This window comes from Rhinatrema bivittatum, chromosome 14, assembly GCF_901001135.1.
Source record: "Rhinatrema bivittatum chromosome 14, aRhiBiv1.1, whole genome shotgun sequence".
NCBI lineage: Eukaryota > Metazoa > Chordata > Amphibia > Gymnophiona > Rhinatrematidae > Rhinatrema > Rhinatrema bivittatum.
The window spans coordinates 33,510,278-33,532,549 of record NC_042628.1 but is presented as its reverse complement, the minus strand read 5'-3'; the positions used below and the strand labels follow the sequence as shown (position 1 = coordinate 33,532,549).

The window sequence follows — 22,272 nt, the reverse complement described above, 5'->3', positions numbered from 1 at the left end:
ATGCTGAAATGTGGCTTTAAGAGATGGAGCTCCGACGTGAAAACTCAGTTTATAACTATGACCTCCTGTGCTGAATCTGGAACATGTTCCATTAATTCCTTCACATAACTCGTTTCCTCTCTGTTCCCAAATCCCAGTTGAAAACTCTTTTCCTTTCCCTTTGATTCTTCTCTCCCACTCTTCTCGTGATCTTTGCAGGATCTGGTATTTGACCCCTCAGTCACCCCCACCACACCTTTCATTCATTTGATCCTCTCCCTCTCATTAATATGGAACTTTTCATAGCCCTCAATGACTGTAAAGCTTGTGAAGTTACTTGTGGATGTGAAAAATGAGACAAGAAAATTGCAACACATTGTATGAGGTATCACCTGTTAATAAGTGGCACCTGCTTATCAAAACCACCTTTTGGATGTGCGAAATAATTCAGTGCAGACATCCAAGTGAAATATTAGATTAACAGTGAAGGGGTGGGCTCAGGGAAGGAGAGCTGTGAAGCGAGGGATGTGCCCAAAGCATGCAAACCTTTTTATTGGGAAAAAATAAATAAAAATAAATAAAATATATTGCTACTTAGAAAGAAAGAAGATATAGGCAAAAGATTAGCAAAAGAAGCAACAGCGCTGAAAAGCAGGCAGGTGGCTAATTTAAAGAACCTAGCAAGCCCTGTTACCTGTACAGTAGATGCAGTACCAAACATCACTTTAAATCCAGGATAAAGTGGTCACAAATTGCTTATATTCAAAATGAACATTTTTATTTGTTTATTTTTTTTACTCCTAACTTAAAAGGCAAAGCTAAAGCGCAACTCCACCGTACAGTTCTGGTGGCATTCCCTGCTTGACTCAAGCTCCAATCCCATGATTAATTGTGTCACCGCAAATCCTCCATGAATTGGCAGCCCTTGTGAAAACAAGCAAGACCGCTCATCCCTTCGTCTATGTGCACACAAATCTCAGCGGAGAAAGATAAAAGCTGTAGAAGAGCTAGAATATTCAGAGATTCAAAACAGAGAAACCTTAATGATAGCCGGAAAGGCTGGAATGGTCCTTCTAAACATATCTGAACCGAAAACAGTTCTTCTGGTAAATGGGTTTATATTTGCCTTGTCTACTTCTTCTCTCCTGACTTCAGCCAATCATAATACTTGTCATGACCTCCAGCCAGCAGAGAAGACAGAGGAACATAAAGTACACATTGTAGTTTTGCCATTGCTCTTTGGTTCTTGACAGCAGCATTTCATTTGGGTGTGTCTGCTTTGTGCTCCGTGGTTTATTTCCACTTACTTAAGCAATAGATGTAGAAGCTGAGGGACTGGTGCAGGGAACGAAGTCTGTGTTATTCTGATAAATCACACCTCTGAGGGAAGTAAGGAAGCACCAGCTCCTGCTCTAAGGTTAAGGAAAGTCTAGGAATAACAGACGGTGGTAATGGAAAGGTCAGGAAGGAGATTCACTAGCATCTTTAATTGTTTTCCACATCTACACTTAATGATCTGGGTTTAAGGTCAGTGCTGAATAATTAATTTGTGGGTGTGAATGTGTTCTTTGATTGTTAGGAACAATATGGATCAGTCAACTTTCCAAGCTCCGACATGCTCGAAACCTGTGAAAAAATACTGGCGTATATTTTAAAAACTGTATCCTCATGGGGAAGCAAACATGGGAGCCCCAATGTACTAAAATGGGTTCATGCTTTCACAAGTGTTAATAAGCTCTAAAAGCATTGTTAGTGCATGCAATCTATTTTATACATGTATTTGTATTTTATTAATTAACTTGCTTTTCTGCCACTTTTCATTTTATGTATTTTATACTCTTAACATTTTACGTACATGGTGGTTTTCCAAAGGTTTAAATAACAAACATGGTGAGAAATGCGGCTTTCAGGGATGACTACAGTTCTTAGTGACATTACATACAATGAAAATCTTGAAATAACTATGTTCTCTTACTCTAAACCCAAAATCTGAAACATTTCCCCTTGCTTCCTTTGTACAACTTATTCCTTCTCTTGTCCCAAACTCCCAGCTGAAAACTCCTTTTCTTTCCTTTCCTTTCAATTTTGCTCTCCGACCCTTGTTGTGACCTTTGCAGAATCTGATATTTGACTGTAAACCCCTGCTTCTGGGAGGAGCCACATAAATAACTCCACCTCCACCACGTGAGTTAGAATGGACATGTGTAACACGTCGACACACAACAGTTTTCCCAGGGCTGGGGAGGAGAAGCTGGAGCAGAATAAAATGAAAATAACACAAATTGTTGTGGCGCCTGGTCGCGGTGGCCCGTGGCCAGGCCCCCTACCTCAATCAGTTCACCGGCTCAGGGACCCCCCCCCCCCCCCCCCGACACGGCAGACCATGCACGGCTCACGGCGCAAATTCTCTGGTGTCCCTGCAGGCAGCATCGGGCAGAGCGCAGCAGGCTCCGCCCTTTAAAGGGACAGCGGCGCGAAAGCCAGGCCGGCCCCGGAAGATGACATCATCAACCAGGGAGATTTAAACCTCTCCCTGGGTTCAGGAAGTTGCCTTTGCAACAAGGTCTAGTGGTTTTCTTGCCTTGCTTCCCTTGTGTTCCTGACTTCTGGCTTGACTTCGGATTAATTTTGGATTTCTCCTGCTCGCTGCTTGCCCTGGATCTTCAGCCTGGACATTTGACTCTGCACCTTGTCGCCGGCCCCGGACCTCTTGACTGGACTTTTGACTCTGCACCTTGTCGCCGGCCCCGGACCTCTTGACTGGACTTCGGCTCCGCACCTAGCTGCCAGCTTCAGACGTTTGGCTTGGACCCCTGGACTGTACCTTGCTGGTCTCCTGAAGGGGTAGGTCCGTCTTTCGTAACCGCACCTCGGGGACGCCTTGACACTCCAAGACTATCCAGCCCCCTGGGGGGTCTTAGCTGTTCTGTGGAACTCCTCGCGGCAGAGCCATTCTCCATACCACCTTCCGGAGGCGAGTTCATCGGGACTGTTCCTCGGTGAGTACCTTCCTTCGTTCCAGACTAAGGGTCCACATACCGTAACACAAATTATTACTATTGCAATTAATGCAAGCAAAATTAGTGCATGCATGCACATTTATGTAACACATTTAGATTCTTACACCCTGTAGGAAACAGAAGCACAAGGCATTATAGTAAGAGAAAAATTTGTTAGCATTGGAAAATTAAGAAAATTAGATTTTATATATTATGACAGAAAAACCTCAAATCCCATCCTCTTTCTGTTTTCAATTCAAGCAAATTAAAAAGTTCTCAAAATTCTCATCTAAATTCTGGCCAGAATATTAGCATAAATCGTCCGTTTAATCTCATATGATTGTTGAAACCTTTAGACAAACTTCTCTACAGTCCAGATGGCTGATGAAACAGTTGGTGAAGCTTGGGAAATCCACAACTGCTTTCAGAACTCCAATGAGTCCAGCAATCAACTTGTCTTACAGAGAAAATGTTCAAACTTTCACAAAATGAAATAAATTCCCTTTCTATTCTAAATAAAATTGCGACAAATCTTACAAAACTAAATTTCCTAATACTAAATGGATGTAAGGACTATGCTAATACTGTTCGGCTAACTTGAAAATAAACAAACCAAAGCTTATTTAAAAAAAAAAAAAATCAACTTAATTACTCTTGGTAAAAAAAAAACAAAAAAAAAAACCCCACAACTAAAAGGACTATGATTATTTCTCCTGCCTGAACAGGAGAGCAACAAAAAACCCCCCTTCCTTTATTCTTTTCATGTTAGTCTACAGCCCAGCTGCAGGTAATGTCTCACCCTATGGCTAGCTATCTTTGATTCTCTCTGCTTCTCTTTCTGGCTCACTTTAATGTCCCCCTTTTTTTTTCAAAGAAGCAGCATTGATTGGTAATCAGTCTCATCAGTATTTGATTCCCACTCTCTCATTGCCTCCAAACAGGTATCGCCCATCCAGGCTCTACTTATTTATTTCAAAGATTTATATGCTACTTATTCACAGCCCTAAGCAGCTTACAATGCCAACATACACAAAAGATAAAAAACATTAAACAAAAACATTAGAACACTAATGAACATATGTTCATTAGTGTTCTAATGTCATCCTGTATAGATCAGCTAAGTGATCTCTTGAAATTGAAATAGCTGCCATCGATATCTGTCCTTTGAAATGTGAAGGCTGTTTCTATACATAGAATGCCAGTTGAAATAAATATGTCTTCAGTATCTTTTTAAAAGTCTACATACATTCAATTATTTGTAAAGCCACATTTAATGAGTTCCACAGTGTTAGGCCAGCAACAATGAAAAGTCTCTCTCTTAGTTCAATAAGGCAAACCTGACGGATTGAAGGTATCTCCAGCAGGCCCCTTTGTGCTGAGCAAAGCACCCGTGTTAGACAAAAGTCTAATATTGATTATTTTAAATTAAAATAGTGTCTCATTGGCTGACCTAGAAACATTTATTATAATAAATTCTAGTATCCTTTCTTTCCAGTAGTGTCCACTTGGTGTAAATGTAGTCTAGAAAATAATACAGCACTGGCTTCCAGCCAAAGGGCTCCCTGATGTGACTGAACATTTTTTTTCCAGGGACCAAAGCCCATTAATAGTCCACTGTGAACACAGTTAATTATCCTTCTATTGTCTTTCAAAGAACATGTTCTGTTTTGACCAATTGACATTCCTGACTTCAAAAGGGATTGCATAAAGCTGTTAAATGTCTATTTGTTCTTTGAAGTCAGTTTTGCGGAGCAAAGGAAGCAACTATTTTGAATAAATGCTTCTAAAAAGTCACTTACACAACCTCTCAGGCAACACCACCGGCACCTTTCATTCTTTTCATCCTCTCCCTGACATTTATTATGGAACTTTTCATATCCCTCAATGCCTGTAAAGCCATGTTAACAGGGCTACTACTGCAAGCATATTAGATGCCCTAGGCCTAGGGATGCTCAAACTGGTCCTTGCCCGCCCCCCAGCCAGTCGGGTTTTCAGGATATCCTTAATGAATATGCTTGAGATTTATTTGCATACACTGCCTCCAATGAATGCAAATATTTCTCATGCATATTCATTAGGGATATCCTGAAAACCCGACAGACTGGGAGAGGGGGCTCAGTTGCAGCACCCTGCCCTAGATGAACATAAAGCCCTCCTCCCCACTCCTCCTTACCGCACACACACAAAATTAAGTTTCAGAAATTAACATTGTGTATTAGTATGAATACAATTTTGTATTTTTAATAACAGTGCTAGGTGGCCATCAAAGGGGAGAGAAAGTCTGGACATTAATCCTGTCATGAAATGTCCAGCTCTAGCCAGGCTGAGCCTTGCTGGGATTCCCAACAGCATTCCTTTTTTTTAATCATAAATGTTTATTGGAGAAACATTTCACATAATAAATTTTGATTCTGACAAATATAACAATTCTACCTTCCATTGTTTTACCCTTCTTCCAAACCCACTCTCCCCCACCACCTACTCTCATTCACTCACCCAACTTGCAGGAGAAATCCTCTTATTAGAACATTGATCAACCAGATATGTATCTTCATTCATATCTCTTTAATACTAAGGAAACAATCTCTCTTCAATTTTAAAAATTTGCCCCAAACTTTCTGTCCCAATCTCTGTCCAAAGTTTTCCCCAAACTTTCTGAATTCTTGCAGATTTCTCTTGAAATTTGGAAGTCGTCTTTTCATAGGATGCCGTAAAAGAAATCCAATACATCCATTCTTTAAACAAATCGTTATGGATAATTTTCTAGTGTCTCAAGAGGACTCTTACAGCTGAATATCATCAGTAAGCTCTTTAGAAACCTGTAGAATCAACCCCCGATAAAACCCAATAGAACTTTCTAAGACATCAAGTTTCCACCACCTGATCCACAAAATCCAAAACCCTTTGCCAAATGTTTTGTACAGGAGGGCAGTGCCAAATCATATGAAATCGGTGCCCCTTGGTTTGCAATTTCGCCAGCAAAGCCAAGAATTAGTTTTGTGTATTGTACTAGGTTGATCTGGGTTCCAGTAAATTCTGTAGAGAAATTTGTAGAGAATGACTCTGGTTTCTGAAACTCTATGTGGTTTTGTTTTCCACATAATGCAGACTTCCCCCCAACTCTCATCTAATAAGGGAACTCCAAGATCTTTTTCTCCGTTTTCTTTTAAAATAGTTAAATGAATTGGTAAAGCATCCCTTAAGATACTATAGCCCCTAGTGGCATTAGTCCAAGCATCTTTTTATAGGATGTAAATCTATCCCATTCAGTTTTCCTTCAAATCTCCCCAGACAATAGGCCTTTTTGTCTCAAAAACTGTTTTTATGCAGGCCATACTACATAAATGATTTCAGGATCTTTTGTTGAAAAAGTTGATGGATATAGCAGATGTCTAATTCATCCCACACTTTCCAAAAGAAACTTTTGCCATTTATTTTCCAAGTTGGATTCTTCCCTATTGGTGCTGCTCGTGAGAATGCATGTGATACCTTGGCCAGCCTGTATACCTCCCACCATATCTTTTTAGTGGCCCCCAGCATGAGATTATTAGTTTTATTTGCTCCATCTACCTGTCTAACACTGTTCAGCACTATGAAAGTATCCAACAGCTTATTCTCTAGATCCCCCTATTGGAGGTTTCTTCTTGTGTGTTTACCTTCACAGGGGCCGATTTTAAATTTTACGCTCACGGGGTACATTTGTGCACACTACCTGGTGCGCACAAATGTACACCCGATTTTATAACATGCACGTGCTGCCGTGTGCATGTTATAAAATCCAGGGTCGGCGCAGGCAAGGGGGTGCACACTTGTGCACCTTGCGTGCGCCAAGCCCAAGGGGAGCCCCAATGGCTTTCCCTGTTCCCTCCAAGGCCACTCCGAAATCGGAACGGCCTTGTAGGGAACTTTTTTTTTATCCCCCCCCCAACCTTTCCCTCCCTTCCCCTATCTAACCCACCCCCCAGCCCTACCTAAATCCCCCCCCCCACCTTGTTTCGCCAAGTTATGCCTGCCTCTGGCAGGCGTAACTTGCAAGCGCCGGCCGGCTGCCGGCGTGGCTGTGCTGGAGGACGCGGGAACGCCTCCGGCCCACGTGAAAGCCAGCAGCAGCTCATTAAAAAGCTAATTCTAATGCTGTTCTCTTGCTAACCATTAGGTGTCGCCGTAACAGCAATACTGAACCGTCCTCCCAGGTTCAGCCTTGTAAGGGAATGGGAACAGCAAGTGAGAATCTCAGTCAGGCCTGCTGCTTGGATATGGCATTAATTAGCAAGTGATCAAAATGCTGTAAGAATAAAGAGTTAGGAAGGATTTCCGGGGTATTCTGATGAAAAGCAATTGTGTAAGCGCCAGTTTCCGAATCACTGTCATTCTCCTTGTTCAGGTTTCCTCTTCCTGTCCCCTATACACCACAACATTGTTCCTTCTTGACATGATAGATTACACTCTGCCCTATGTATTCTCCTGCAGCTCTCACATCCTTCCCCATGCAATGCAACTGATTTCACCCTTTCTAGCCCTAGCTTCCTTCCTCTGCTGCTCAGTGGGTTCTCCTAGGATGCTGTGTGTCTTAAGATTTGTTTTAATTATCAGCAAGCTACAGCAGAACCTATTCATGAAAAAAGAATTTCTTCTAGTATTTTACACTGCTTAAGACAAAAGTTACCTATTTAGCATTTTACAAACTTAAAAAAATAAATTAGAAATTGTGGCACCTTCATCAGACCAAAGCAGAAATAATTTTTTTGTATTGATGCAATCATACTTTATCCTTAGAGGTTTTATAAATCAATTTATCAGATGTCTGACACATGTTTATAAAAAAAAAGCATAGATTAATATGTTTCCATCACTGTTGGATGCACACACAGTGTTAAACACTTCACTATTCTGACCTGAGATAAGTGCACAGATACTAAATGACCCAAGTCATCTTGGAGAGGCTGAGCCAGTTAAAACAATTCAGACATGATATGCTCGGGTCTGATTCCTGGGTCAGGTCTTCTGTTGCTCCCGGTCAGCCAGAGCTGGGGATACAGCATTCACAGTCAGCAGGGAGGAAGTCAATGGTGGCACTTATAGGCCAGACTTGGGGTGTATACGTATCAGATTCTGAAGGGTGACCTGGTCTTTGGCCCTTGGCCTTCGGACCATCATGCCAACACCTGGGCAACTTATAAAAAAAAAATAGGGGAAAACCCCAGGTAGCTATGAATGAAAGCCCATGACGCTGCTTTGCATTCCAGGCCAGTTCTGATTGAGCAGGAGGAAACTGCTGGCCCGAAAAAAACCAAGAAAAAAAGAAAAGACATGAGATGGTGTGCATTTTAGATTTGTAAATAATTACACACACCAGGATACGCTGTTGGGCATGATGCTGCTGGCAGAATGCCAGTAAATGTATCTAACTATGCAATTAGGTATGAAATGCTATGAATTTCATTTAACAGCTTATAAATTGCTAGGTTGGGTCACAGACCCTTCAAAGCGGTGTACGATAAAATGACAACGCATCCACTGATCACAATACACACAACTTGCAAAACAGAATTACACAATAACACAGATCATGGAGTGCTTATTACAGTTTTAAAATACATCCAAAAAGGGCATAATTTTTAGCTGTGTGTGAATTCAGCATTGGGTGTTTTAAGCGTCGCACTTTTAATGTTTATCTGTGATGTCATCCAGTGCTGTGAAACTGTCTCCGGCTTGGCTAGGGCGGTTTGTGAGCAGGCAGGTGAACCAATCAGACTGCCAGCCTTCCAAATAAAATTTATATTTTATAATCCTGGTTCTTGACTGCCATCCAAGCACGCCCTGGTACTTGTATAGAATGCATTGGAATGCAAGTGAAAAGAAACAGGTTCAGCCAGTCTGCAGCCAAATAGCATTAAATATTTGCATTTAGTGTTGCAATAGAAGCTCTCCTACATTGTATCAGGGTAGTCTATAAGAGTGGCAGCAGCCCGGCAGAAAATCACATATATGGTTCTGTTTACAACAACATGAAAGCCTCCTTACTGCTCCACTCCTGAGGACGCCTTCTCTTTTGATCCATGCGGGAGTGCTCTGGTTCCTTCAAAAATATTCCAGTGACAGCAGCCGCTGCAGGCTTCCAGATTCATCCCATGCCTGCCTTTTTTGTGTTGGAAAGGTTGGAGGGGGTGTAAAAAAAAAAAAAAAGCTTGCTTCACATGTAAATATGAATTAAAATGAGGATATTTACTTGAGAATGATTTTAATCTGCTTAGATCGTGCGATTACAGCAGGGCCGGTGGAAACACTAGGCAGGCTGGGCATCCGCTTAGAGCATCACAGATTTTGGGGGTGACTGTCTACTGCTTCCATTGGCCCTGCTCCAGGGCCGGTGCAAGGGGATTGGGCGCCCTAGGCACTTTCAGCCTTGGGCCGCCCCCAGCCCCGGTCGCAGCCCTGACTCCTCCCCCCCCCCCAAAAGAAAACTAACAAAATACCTGGTGGTCCAGGTGGGAGCCCGGGAGCGGCAGATCGCTCCCGGGCCCTCCGCTGGACCACAAGGGGGGCATCGGGAGGGTGGCACAGTGAGGTGGGGGCTGGCAGAATTTTGCCCTTTCAGAATCCTGCCATCGCGGCGCCCTAGGCACAGGCCCTAGCTCGCCTAGTGGTTCCTCCGGCCCTGCTCTGCTCAGACATAACCTTTAGACAGCAGATCAATGCTCTCCACTATTGCTCCTGGCAGGATTGTGGCGACTGGGCCCCCTTCTTCCCACCCTGGAGGCCGGAAGCAGAAGTCGTGTTCCATGAGCTATAGGGGCAGGAAAAAGGAGGCCCAATTGCCACAGCCTTAAGGAGCAGGAAGGTCATTGGCCCCATGGATCTGGAAGGTGGAGCCAGTATCAGCCAACCCATATGGTGTGGCAGAAGAGAGATGCAGCACTAGTTGGGCAGTGGAAGAGAGGAACAGCATTGGCTGGGTTGGCAAGAACTGAGCAGGCCCAGTGTTACCTGGATCTGCAGGCCCACAAACAGGAACGAGAAGAGGCCTTTCGAACATCGGGCTTGCCCAAGGACAAAGCTACTACTGCACATTTGGGGAGGGGGGAGAGAGAGAGAGAGCATAAGTGCATCTATGGGTTCGTGTGTGTGAGAGAGCATGTGCGTGTGTGTCAGAGAGTATGTTTAAGGGAGAGTTTGTGCATATGGGAACATGTGCTTATGTGAGAGAGAAAGGAAAGAGTTTGTGTCCAGGGCCCCCTCCCCATTGATCCACAGTAATCTCAGGCTGATTGGAAATCAAAAGCTCTTTATGAAAAGCAGGAGATTTTTTTTTATATCTTTATTAGTTTTGTTGGTTATTTGCTGTGTCTAATGTTTTGAAATATTTTATTGGTATTTGGAAAGATTTTAATAATGTGTATATGAAATTGTAATTATTGGATGATATTCTATTTGTTTGTTTGGCTATTTTGAAATATTTCTTTATTATTATTATGATTGATGTGTTATATTTCTTGATTTTGTTTGATGTTTTATGAGGCATGGTAATGTTTCTATGTTTCCATTGTTGTGCTGCATACAGAGTTTGGCTTGTTGTGGTTTCCAGTTCACTTTTTTTGTCTGCCCAATTCTACAGTGTATATATTTGATTTGGTGAAGGTCTTTGAGACCGAAGTGAGGTGTTCTGCCAACTTGTAGTTTCTGTGTAGGAATCTATAGCAGGCTGGCTTGTTCTGCTTTCCTAATAAGAGGTGTATTGATGTTTTAGGGCCCAGTGTAATATTTTCAGTGTTGCCTTTTCCAGGACAGAGTTGTTACTGTTTGAGTGTTGACAGTTAGTTCTGTTTTGGCATGGGAGGTTTACTATGTTATAACTATAATTCAATTTGCCTATGACTTTGAGAGTCAAACCCACACCCAACAAGCATTACAATAGACTTAATACCATATGGGTTTCAAGTGTCTTTTGCAGAGTTTTCTGCTTGGTGCCACACTAGTGTATTAATATAGATGTAAGTTATATTTTTATCACAATGTCCTTCTTCATGTAAAATCTGTTATTATAAATGCATGGAACTGTGTGTGTGTTGGGGGGGGGGGGAGTGGTAGTGCAAAGGTTCACCCAGGGCGTCTAATACCCTTGCAACCGCCTTAGATCAAAATGGCATAGGTTCTGTTGTAAAAGTCATCTACAAGCTCCTGTCATTTACAAACTTTCAGAACATACAGGATACTGCACATTTTGTCTGCAGTTTCCCCCTTACTGCGCATAAAAAATAGCAAATAACTGTGCTAGCATTAGATCAAGGGTTTGAAAGAAACTCTTGATCTAATGTTGTTTTTTTTGTTGTAGAAAGCTGCTTCATGTTTGTCAGGTCTGAGACGGCGCTGGCTCTGGGTGCTCTGTCAGACGATCGATAATGACGTGTGAGGCGCACGCATCATTTCTCCTCGGGGTTTTTTTTTTTAATTGTATTTTCTGGCCTCCAGTTTCGCTGTTAACATTCTTCCTGCTTGTTGCAAAGTCTTTTGGGTCTGAACATGTGCGAGCTGCTTCCGCTCCCCTCTTCTGGGAGGTGGCGGGAGCAGTTTAATCATTCCTGAAGGCATTCCTCGCAGGTGAGTCAGCGCCGCGAGAGGGACAGCCACGAGCCCCCGCCTCCCCCCCCCCCCGGCTCTGCCCGACAGCCGCAGCTCAACTGAAGGGAGCCCGGAGCAGCGCGGTGACTTTTCAAAGCCTCCCGGCCCCGCCCCTTTATTTGCATAGTCGCTGTAGGAACGGCATTCCCCTGCCGCTGATTGGCAGAGGGAGCGGGCGCTTCTTCCCGGGTCGCGCGGCTGTGGATCGTCGAAACTTGTCACCAAGTTGCACCTTGGCTGGAATTCTCCGGCTGTGGCTCCGGATGTCTGCTGCTTCTTTTTCCTTTCACTGTGCGACCTAAAGTCGTCCTTCCCAATCCCCTGTCAGCTATCAGAAGTGCCTTTTGGATCCCATGGAGCATAGGAGCCTGTTTTTCTGGTTGGATTTCTAACGCGCCTCTCTGCTCAGGAGACTACAGCTGGGTAAGTGGATGGCTCGCGTGCCTGTTTGCTTTAGGTTTCGGCTGCAGGAGCCGGTTGGGAAGGACCCGATCCCTTCCCAGCCTCCGCCGTCGGAAGGAGCCGGTTAGGGGGCCGCTGCGCCTCTTCGTGTCTCGGCTTGCGCCCTGGGTTTCGGACACTCCCCAGTTCATTCTTTCATTTCGTGGAGGATCGGCCCCGTGCTGCTCCGGCGCAGCGCCCGTGCTGTCAGATCAGGTCTGCGTGCGTTCCCAGGTATGGATAGGTTTAGGGACAGTGGACGTTCACGCTGTTGGGTCCCTTGTGTTCAGGTGCCGCAATGCCGGGCAGGTCATCCAAGTTGACAGGTTGCTCCTTGAACTCCGGATGCTCAGAATGCAGCCGCGGAGCTTGTACTCGCTTTGCATTACATCACCCCCCCCCCCCCTTTTTTTTTTTTTTTTTTACTGTAATTAATGCAAATAACAAGCATTATAAGCACAGACCCCGACCCCCCCCCCCCCCCCACACACACACACTTGTTGTTCGCACACTTTTCTCTCGTTTAAAACCCGGGGCCACTGCCAGCTCTTCTCGGAGCTTTAATAAGATGTGGTAGAAAGTAATCTAAGCCAAGTGTTAGTACTGGTCCGAGCTGCAGATCTGGAAAGTCTAGTTCCCTTCCTTTGCTCAACACATAACTGAGTGGCCTGCAGAAGAATTACCCTAGTTAAGGTTGTAAGTTCTTAGGGGCAGGGATATTTAACCGTGTGAAATGGCTTCCACGTGTTGTGTACACTGGTACTACAAATGTTGTTGTATCACTACTATCAGGCTACAAAGTGGAAAGATTACACTGAAGGAAGTTAACAAGGAAGGCGGTTGCCACGGTGAAATTTCAGGCAGGCTATCAGACGCTGTTCAGATTTCTGTGATCTTTATGCCTAGTGTGGTGCCTTCTGCCTGGGTATTTTATCTTTTGCAATTCTCCTAAAATTGCAACCCAGATCACTATTATTAAGTACAGTAGTTACAGTAAATACAACCATTACTTTGTCAAGGCCATGAATAAGAACTTCCACACAGAACTAATGCAACCTATTTTCTGGGACATGCTTGCATATGTCCACCATCTGCAGATATGCATGGATTAAGAAAAAAAAAAGGCCACCCCTGTCAAAACACACACACACACACACATCAAAAGAGCAGTGCATGCAAACCTATTGCTGTTTTGCAATATTATGTTCTGTGGTAGTGGTGGGAGAATTAGAGAATCTCCAGTTTAATCTCTGACTTGAGTGATGTGATCTGAGCCCTGTGTCCGGTTGTAGGATGTGAGTGATCTCACATGCTACAGCAGCTGCTGATGTTCCCTATCTTAAGAGAAGAAACAACTTTGCTTTTCTAGTAAGTGCTCCCCCTCCTTCAATTTTTCTTTATTGATGTTGAAGATAGCTATTTGAAAGGATTAAAAAGAAAAGCCCTTTGTGTGTACACATGGTATGGTTAAAGGGAACATTTTAAGCAACATTCTGACACAGAATTATTGCTTCCCAATGAAAAATTAATATGATTGGGTCGTTTAAACTTTCTATCTACTTATGACAGTTGATGCATGGTAAAATCTTGTTACAACTATTTCTACTTCATCACTAAAATACTCGTAAAATCATCTTAAAAGTTTCTTTTACAGAGAGGAAAGGCCTTTAGAAAGAGTTGGTGGGCCTTTCTGAGATGACGCATTTTTTTTTTAATTCTTTCTATTGTCTACTCCAAAATTGTTTAAAAATTGTTTACGGGTGATGACTACACAGCATCAATATGGCAGTCCTTTTGCAGAAAGTTTAGACTTAATTTATAAGTTTAATTATTATATTATGAGGGAGACTTGATGTAAGCAGTTTGTTAAAGGTCAGATGTACTGAGGGGATTATTCCATTAATTGTCTACAGGAAAAATGTTTAGTGAATTTGGGTTGCAAGAATAGTAGAACATAAACATGCCAATGGATTTTTATGATGTATTTTAAGGGTATTTTGTTGTAATTTCTGTCTCCTGTTGAAAGCAGGACGCATCTTTCATAAACTCCCCAAAGTCATGACTCTGCAATTCTATTTATTTCTTCGATTTATAACCATCTTTCTAAAAGATGCCCAAAATATAATACAATATCTTATAAACATAATACAGTTCCATAAAACAATACACATTAACAGAATTCAATACAAAACAAATTCAGCAACATAAACTGGTATAAAACACTTATAAAAGGTAATATAAAACAATACAACCAATTAAACACTATAAAAAAAAAAAGCCAGTACTATAAAAGATAAAACAGATTATAATAAATATAGTCAGGGTTCCATGAAATTTCTAGAAAGCAATTGAGCTGACTTTTAAGGCAGGTACAAAAAAAGTTTTCATGCGAAAAATAGCCAAAAATGGCTATAAATATGCAAAATCCTAAAATGTAAGCATTTTGTATGATTTGTTTGTACGAAAACCTCTTTTTATGAACAGAGGGCCTGATTCATCAAGGCATATTCCCATACACACAGAATGGGAGAAATGCTTTGGTGAATCAGGCCCAGATTTTGCAAACGTGGGCTGTGCAGCAGCAAATATTTTGCACATAATCCACTACATGCAGAAGTTTATGCAAATGGCACATCAGTGAGTTGCAGCAATGCAAAAGCAGCTTATGTGGTACTTTGCAAAACTAGACGTGCAAAAAAAGTTTTGCAGGCCTGTTTTCACAAAACTAAAAAAAATAAAATAAAGAAAAAAAATCCTATACTTCAAGAAGTCTAGTTACTGTATTTTTGTTGCCTGCCCTGGAGAGCCATGCTGAGCACACACTGGTTCCCCTTGTTTAAGGGACCCTGTGGCCTGTTTGAAGTCAGCCCTGGCCCAACATGTTCACAGACATTCCTGATGGACCCAGTAAATAACCCGACTTTCGCCCCCTCCTCCCGGTAAATGTGGCAAAAATGTGGTCATAAGCTCTGTTCCCTAGTTTCCTGTGCATCCAAACTTATCCCATCGAAGAGGTTGACCCCCCCACTTGTTCCTGCCCTGCTGGCACCATTTTTCTAAATGGTACTTGTTGACCCCAGGTGCACCTTTGCCTTTCTGTGTGAAAGAGGTGCAAAGGAACGCCCGGATCACGCTTGCCCCAGAAGATGATCCCTTTGATGGGGTAAGCTTTGGGAGCACAGGGGGGTGAGGGGATGGCAGGGGGACCTCAATGCTACTCTTTTTTTTTGGGGGGGGGGAGGGGGGACATGACAAGGGCTTAAGGGGTGGAGCTTATGGCAAAATACTTATCACATTTAAAGCCATGAGAGGCAAAAGGGTTGGGGTGGGGGACTCCACTGGTGCCATCAGGAATATTTATGAACATGTGGGGGGGAGGGAGGCAACTTCACATGGGCAGTGTGGCCCCTTTAAGAAGGGTAGCCCTGAGGATCCCAGGCCACCTTCACATGTTGTCACAGTTGGTAATGCGCAAAATTCCTGGCCATTGCCAATGTGCAAAAAATTCCTTGGGCAGTCTTGCTGTGGATGTATTAGCACGGATTAGTACATCGGCCTCTATAATATATTATGTTAGAATGAACGAAACTAAACCTGAAATGAATTAAAAGCTAATGTGAAAACGTCATTACCGGCTTTCTGAATGCAAAATAGTCCTCAATAACACTTTGGGGTTCCTTCCATGCAATTTCATTGTTGCTAGTGAGGAGCCCGGAGAAAGGCTTCTTGGACTGCGTCTAGCAGGAGAGTGAAATATGAGATGAATCCTGAGGGATGCCAGGCCTGGGTTCTTGTAGGGCAGCGTTTCCCCGCTGATGTGCCTTCAGACCTGACCAGGAGTGCCATGGAAAAGTTGCCAAGTGTTTTGATGCTCGGATCCAGGCCAGCACCCGGGGCTTTGCTTTCAGGACCTCACGGCAGCAGGAGACGCCATAATGATATTTATTTATTTTTATAATGCAGTACAATGGTGATCAGTACTCAGGTATGATAAGCCTGAACCCCAGAGAATTTATAATCCAAGTAAATAGTCACTTGCCCAGTGTCACAAGTAGGGTCAGTTGAAGAAGCAAGGTCTGAGGCCTGGCTTCCCTGGTTCTTAGCCCATTATGCTGACCACTAGGTCACACTTCCTTTCTACCTTAAATGTGTAGGAGCTCCTTTCTGAGAGCAGTTATAATCATTGCTTGCTTCCTCTTCCTAGCTTCAGCATGAGCCCTGGAGCTTAATAATTAATGGGCAGCATGCAGGGCACAGACAGCTGGCCCTCACTTTGTGTGGCACACGCATGACCCACAGCACCTCTTCATCCTCCCCCTCCTGAGCTGCCTCCTCCTCCGAGTCTTTCCAGCCTCTCTCCTATCCCCCAGGCTGAGGGAAATGGGGAGAGCCATGCACCGAGCACCGGATGTGGCTCACACTGGGGGGGGGCCGATGCAGTAAGACGCGCGTTGAAAACGGGCGCTCGTAATGGGTGTCCATTTTCCTAAATGTGCAAGTAGCTACATCCCCTGGGCGCCCCCCCCGATGCAGTATTTAAATGAGGGGCTGCGTGAAAAAAGGATGCGCTAGAGGAGATTTGTGCGTCCCTAGCGCTCAAAATGCATCGGGCGCTCAGTACGAGCGTGCGTTTCTATCCCACTTCTGGCTGAGGTTGCTGAAGACACCTATAGCTTAAGTGCCCCCTGATTTGGGAGTCTAAATTGTGCGTCCAGAAGGAAACATTTTTTTTTTTAAATCAAACCAATATACACTTATTTTTTAAAATTTCTCATGAGCCCTTGACTCGCAGATTAACTTTATGCCACCTCTGGGACTGGAATTAAATTTGCCATGTTAAAAAGCGTGCATTGGATGCCCAGCGATTTTTCTGAATCGGGGGTGGGTAATAGCTACATGGAATTTACATGCGAGGGTCGCTGTCGGCTATGCGTTTGTTTTGGGTGCATGTTTTGGACGCGCTAATCACCTCATTGCATCGGGTGCTAGTCTAGCACATCCAACCGCATGTGAACGTGTGCGATAGGTGGGATGCACTTTATGGCATTGACCCCTCTGAGTGCGCAGGAGCAGCAGCAGTGAAGGAGCTCTGGCAGCCACGTGCGGCAGCCAAGGTTAACTAACTGAGCCGGCTGCCCGCACCTCACTGACTGCTCCCTTCTCCTGCATTTCATATAAAGGGTGCATGTGTCTTTGCCTCCTAGCTCCCTTTTGTTTTAAAATTTGGAAGAGAGATTGCTGGGGCTTTTAGTACTTCCATAGTTTTCCTTTTGACCATATAAATCCTCTGTATGTCCACACTGCCTGGTGGGTGGGAGGTTGTTGTATCTCACATTTTTATTGGGCTTGAAAAGGTTGGGAAACCCAACCTTTGTGAAAAGCCAGCACTAGTGACTTAAAATGTGTTTGGGCACTTTTTGGTAGCCAATGCACATGGGTGAAGAGGGGGCGGACTGCGATCCCATGAATTCAAGCCCAGCAGTAGATAGGCAGCGGCATTTTTGGATATGCTCTGGCTGCTGAGTCCCTTTTAAAGTATGAACTGTACAAAGCAAAGCACAATAATCCAGCCATGACGTTACTCAAAGGTGAATGATAATTGCTAAGTCAGTTTAAGCAGAAGAGGTTGTAGGTTGTTGCACTACCCGATGTTGAATAAATCAAATATGTGAAGCAGCAGAAATTCGAGGGCATCTACAATAATCCCTTCCCACCCCACTAACATGTCACGTGCATTTTTTGCTAACATTGTCAGGGTATCATTTGGGAAAATGCCTGCAGAGCTCTGGATGTGCACGGCAGCCTCTCGGAGAGAACCGTGACAGCGGGTCACCGTTTGCTGTTCCCGCGTAGTGAGGTGGCCGGAGCGTAGACCGACACTGAGCGACGCTGCATTGTAGCAGCACTTCAGCACGGCCGACTCCAGAGGCGGCCGTGTGGGTGGCTAAGTCGCCATGGCATGCATCGCGCTGTTTTATTGCTTAAAGGTTAAAAATAACTCTGAAAACTCAAATGCTATTTATAGCCCCTGAGTTCTGGGGTCGCACATGCAAAGAACTCAAGAAAGCGCTGCCAGTGGCACATGAGCTCCCTGCTGGCTCTGGCACCCAGGGCAGGTCCTTCCTGTCGTGTTCACTGATCGGGCAAGCAGGAGAGAGGGGATCACAGGCCATTGGTGAGGGAGTTTTATATTTCCCAGCCTGATGGTTTAAAGCATTTATATATTTAAAAAATAAAATATATATATATATATAATCATATATTTTATCTCCCAAGGTGTGTAGTGCTATGTACAGGGCCGGTGCTTCCATTAGGCAGGCCAAGATTTTGGGAATGGCAGAATCCTGCCAGGATGGGACCTAGAGGGGTGCTGTACCAGAGCCAATACTATCAAAGAAGGGAGCGCTGTGCCGGAGCCACTGCCACCGGTAGTTAAGGTGGGGGTGGGGTGTGAATGGCCAAAGGTTTGCCCAGGACGCCAAATATGCTTGCACCACCACCCCTGTGCCCATGCAGGAGAACCTCGGCACCGTGCAGCAGTAAGTCAGCTGAGCTGAAACGCTGCATTAACCAGTGAGACGCCGACGAACGCTTTCTCACTTCAGTCTAGGTTTTCAGTTGATTCGCAAATAATGTTGTGCTACCTCCTTTATTTTGCGAATGACTCTCTCTGGATTTCTTTCTGCGAGCAGAGAGCCATGTGAGCGCCAGTATTATCTATCCAGCTCCTCCTCCAGCTGCCAGAACGCTTGGGCTGAGCTGGGCCCCTGTGGCTTGGCTGCAGCACTGGGCGTCGTGATACAGGAGTCTCGAGGTCTCGGCAAGTCTCAGCAGGGCGAGGGCGCATCGGAGAGATGGTGCGCACTCGTGGCACATTCAGTGCACCCCTCCCCCCCCCCTTTCAGGTACACCTTTGAGCAGGAGATGCTCAATACCAGGGCTCTGTGCCAACTCGGTCCTGAAAACTCTGGAGTGGATCCTCTAGCGGGGGTGGCAGGGGGGGAGGGGCTGACATTACTTTCAGGGCCCAACACCAAGGAGACATTTTACCCAAGGTATGGTGCTCCAAAATTAGAAGTCTTTACTGAAAACATTTGAAAATAAATAGTTGCAAGCGTTAATAATCCACAAGCAGGCACTGAGAGGTGTCAGGGGGATTTCTGATCCTTGCTGTTACAGTCTCCTGATCTTGGAGATTAGGGCTTTCTGTCTTCCAAGGACCCTTGTTGGTACATGATTTCCCCAATGCTTGAATCTTTCTCCTGTGCACGTCTCTCCTCCTCTACTCTGGACTGGGGCACTGGGTCGGAGCACGTGATGATCAGCTCTCTCTCGTCTTACTTCTTTTCCCACTGTTGGTTACCTCTGCACAGGCACCTGACTCTCACTTCTCGCTGATCCTGTGATTAGAACTTGGATCAGGATCCTCTCCCCACCCCATAGAAAGACGACGCAGGGTCAGAGGTTTACTCCCTTAGATCGGGGATACTCTTCACCCCACAGATGGCGCCAACAGGAGCAGTTACTTTTCACTAAGTATCAGAAGCGCCGCCACAGGGAATCGGTCTGTGTGGCTCTCTATATGACTTTGAAGAAGGTTTCCCTACTCCTTCAGAGACGGGAGGCTTGCTTCTATTCAGCCTCCTGACTCTTAACCTTACTCCTCCTTTTGCCCAGAAAATGCTTGGGCTTCTCTAACCAAACCCTGGACTGCAGCATTGTGGCCATGTGGTCACCTGGGAGCGGCCTCGATTTGGGGAAACAGCCAGGGATACAGAAAGGGGGCCAAACTCTGGCTGATTCCACACAAACAAACTCTTCATTTACAAGCAAACCCCAAAATACAGCATAGGGTCTGCTTACCTCAGCAGTCTCACAACAATCCAATGTACACCGTTCTTACTTAGGCTGGCTTCCTGCCTTCTCTCTGGGGCCTCCCCAGCTTTCTGGGCTCTGCCTTCTTATCCGAGGCTGCAGGAATACTCCCTAGCCCAGAATCCCTTGCTAGGTTGACTCTTGAGGACCAGATCAGGTAGCCGTGAGCGTCCTATAAGGTGTTCTGATACACTCCCTCACAGGTCGCTCCTAGAAGGGAGTGCCATAGCAAATTGTTCGGTCCACTCACTATGCTGCCAGAGTGAATCGCCAGATATCTTGGGTTGCCTAGACCTTCCCGCCTCCATACTCAAGATCATCCCCCAATTACAGCCCTGCAGGCGTACCGAGGGATGATATCCAATATTTATGTAAGGAGTGCTAAAAGGTGTGGCTCTGAACCCTGATCCAAAGCTAGCCACCAGACCTTGTCTCCTCTCTTGACCTTGTTCTGCTTAATGCACAGCCGCTTGGAAGGTGCCAGTCACCTGCTCAGTGGTGCAGTTAATGAGACCAAGGCTGTATACTGTATGACCTGGTGCTCTTCACGCTTCGCCAGCTTTGTTATGAAACAGGGAAACATTTATTAATTCTGCATGCATGGAGCCCTTTTATCTATGACCTGCCTTCTAAGGCCTCTCTGAGCTATGCCAGAGATTTTTCAGTCATTTTTTGGCAATTGGTTTTGCTGGAGATTTGGAAACATATTTGGTAGATTCTCAGCTGCTGGCAATATTGCTGTCTCCAGCAGAGAATGGGGCAGAAATGCCGGTGGACTACAGGGTACACAGGGCAAGATGCCAAAAAAACCCAAAACAAAACAGAAAAACAGAAGTGGAGTGAAAACCTATTCAGCATGTTGAGCAGTTTCTTTCACTGTGCATCCTGCTGTGCTTCGGCTCAGGGTTTCAGTGTTTTTATGCGAAGACAATTGTGCCCTTCATTCCGTGATGCCATCGATGTGCCAGGCCCAGGTTTCACTGCCCATGTGACTGGAAATGGTTATTCAACAAGATATATATATATATATATATATATATATATATATATATATATACGAAGATAAACTATAACCTCTCTCAAATATATACAGTATTACATATAGACAGAAGAGTAAAATTTCATGCAATAAGCAATCAACATTTTTCAATACAAAAAAATACTTATATTTAATGAAGCATGGTTCACATACATAATATACATTGAATACTTATTAATCAACTCACTTGAATTATCTATAATCTATACCCTTATGAAAATAACAAGTTAAAAATACACTCTCAGACCTCAAGTACCCATTCCCTGAATATCACTCATTCCAATTCCTTAAATTCCATACTCATTCCTATACCTCAAGCAAACACATACACATATTGCTAATTGCACAACAACCACCAATATAAAATAACAATATCCATATAGAAAACAGGCCACAACCGTTTTCCATGGGTCTCAAAAGAAACAACTCTCCTTATTGTTTTCTTCAAGCTATATCCTTAATAATCCTGATATCTTGTGCATCTCAAAAATAGTCTTTATGATTCTCTTCAAACCCCAATGATCTCATTTTTACATAATGACTTTTTCTTTCTTTCTTTCATATACCACTCATGCAGGTACAAGCCTGATCAGGGCTGTGCACAGAATTAAAACCATATACAAATAAAACACAACTCCAATCACATTAACACATATTAGCAAAGTAAATATAAATCAGAAAATTGGGCATCAAAATGGCAGATGAAATTTAATGTGGATAAGTGCAAGGTAATGCATATAGGGAAAAATAACCCATGCTATAATTACACAATGTTGGGTTCCATATTAGGTGCTACAACCCAAGAAAGAGATCTAGGCGTCATAGTGGATAACACATTGAAATCTTCAGTTCAGTGTGCTGCGGCAGTCAAAAAAGCAAACAGAATGTTGGGAATTATTAGAAAGGGAATGGTGAATAAAACGGAAAATGTCATAATGCCTCTGTATCGCTCCATGGTGAGACCGCTCCTTGAATACTGTGTACAATTCTGGTCGCCGAATCTCAAAAAAGATATAATTGCGATGGAGAAGGTACAGAGAAGGGCAACCAAAATGATAAAGGGAATGAAACAGCTCCCCTATGAGGAAAGACTAAAGAGGTTAGGACTTTTCAGCTTAGAGAAGAGACGGCTGAGGGGGGATATGATAGAGGTGTTTAAAATCATGAGAGGTCTAGAATGGGTAGATGTGAATCGGTTATGTACTCTTTCGGGTAATAGAAAGACTAGGGGGCACTCCATGAAGTTAGTATATGGCACATTTAAAACTAATCTGAGAAAGTTCTTTTTTACTCAACGCACAATTAAACTCTGGAATTTGT

General features: G+C 44.0%; 1 protein-coding gene across 3 annotated transcripts in view; it reads left to right on the top strand.

Moving 5' to 3' along the window:
• The window catches only part of RHBDF1 (rhomboid 5 homolog 1), a 266,445-nt gene that overhangs the window by 97,317 nt on the left and 146,856 nt on the right, over nucleotides 1-22,272 (top strand). The window contains exon 1 of one of the 3 annotated variants that reach the window (XM_029576830.1): nucleotides 11,747-12,020. The exons of the other annotated variants lie outside the window; for them this stretch is intronic. The gene's annotated coding sequence lies outside the window, so the exon portion shown is untranslated. Of the gene's footprint in view, nucleotides 1-11,746; nucleotides 12,021-22,272 lie in introns of those variants that run through there. 3 annotated transcript variants of the gene reach the window in all.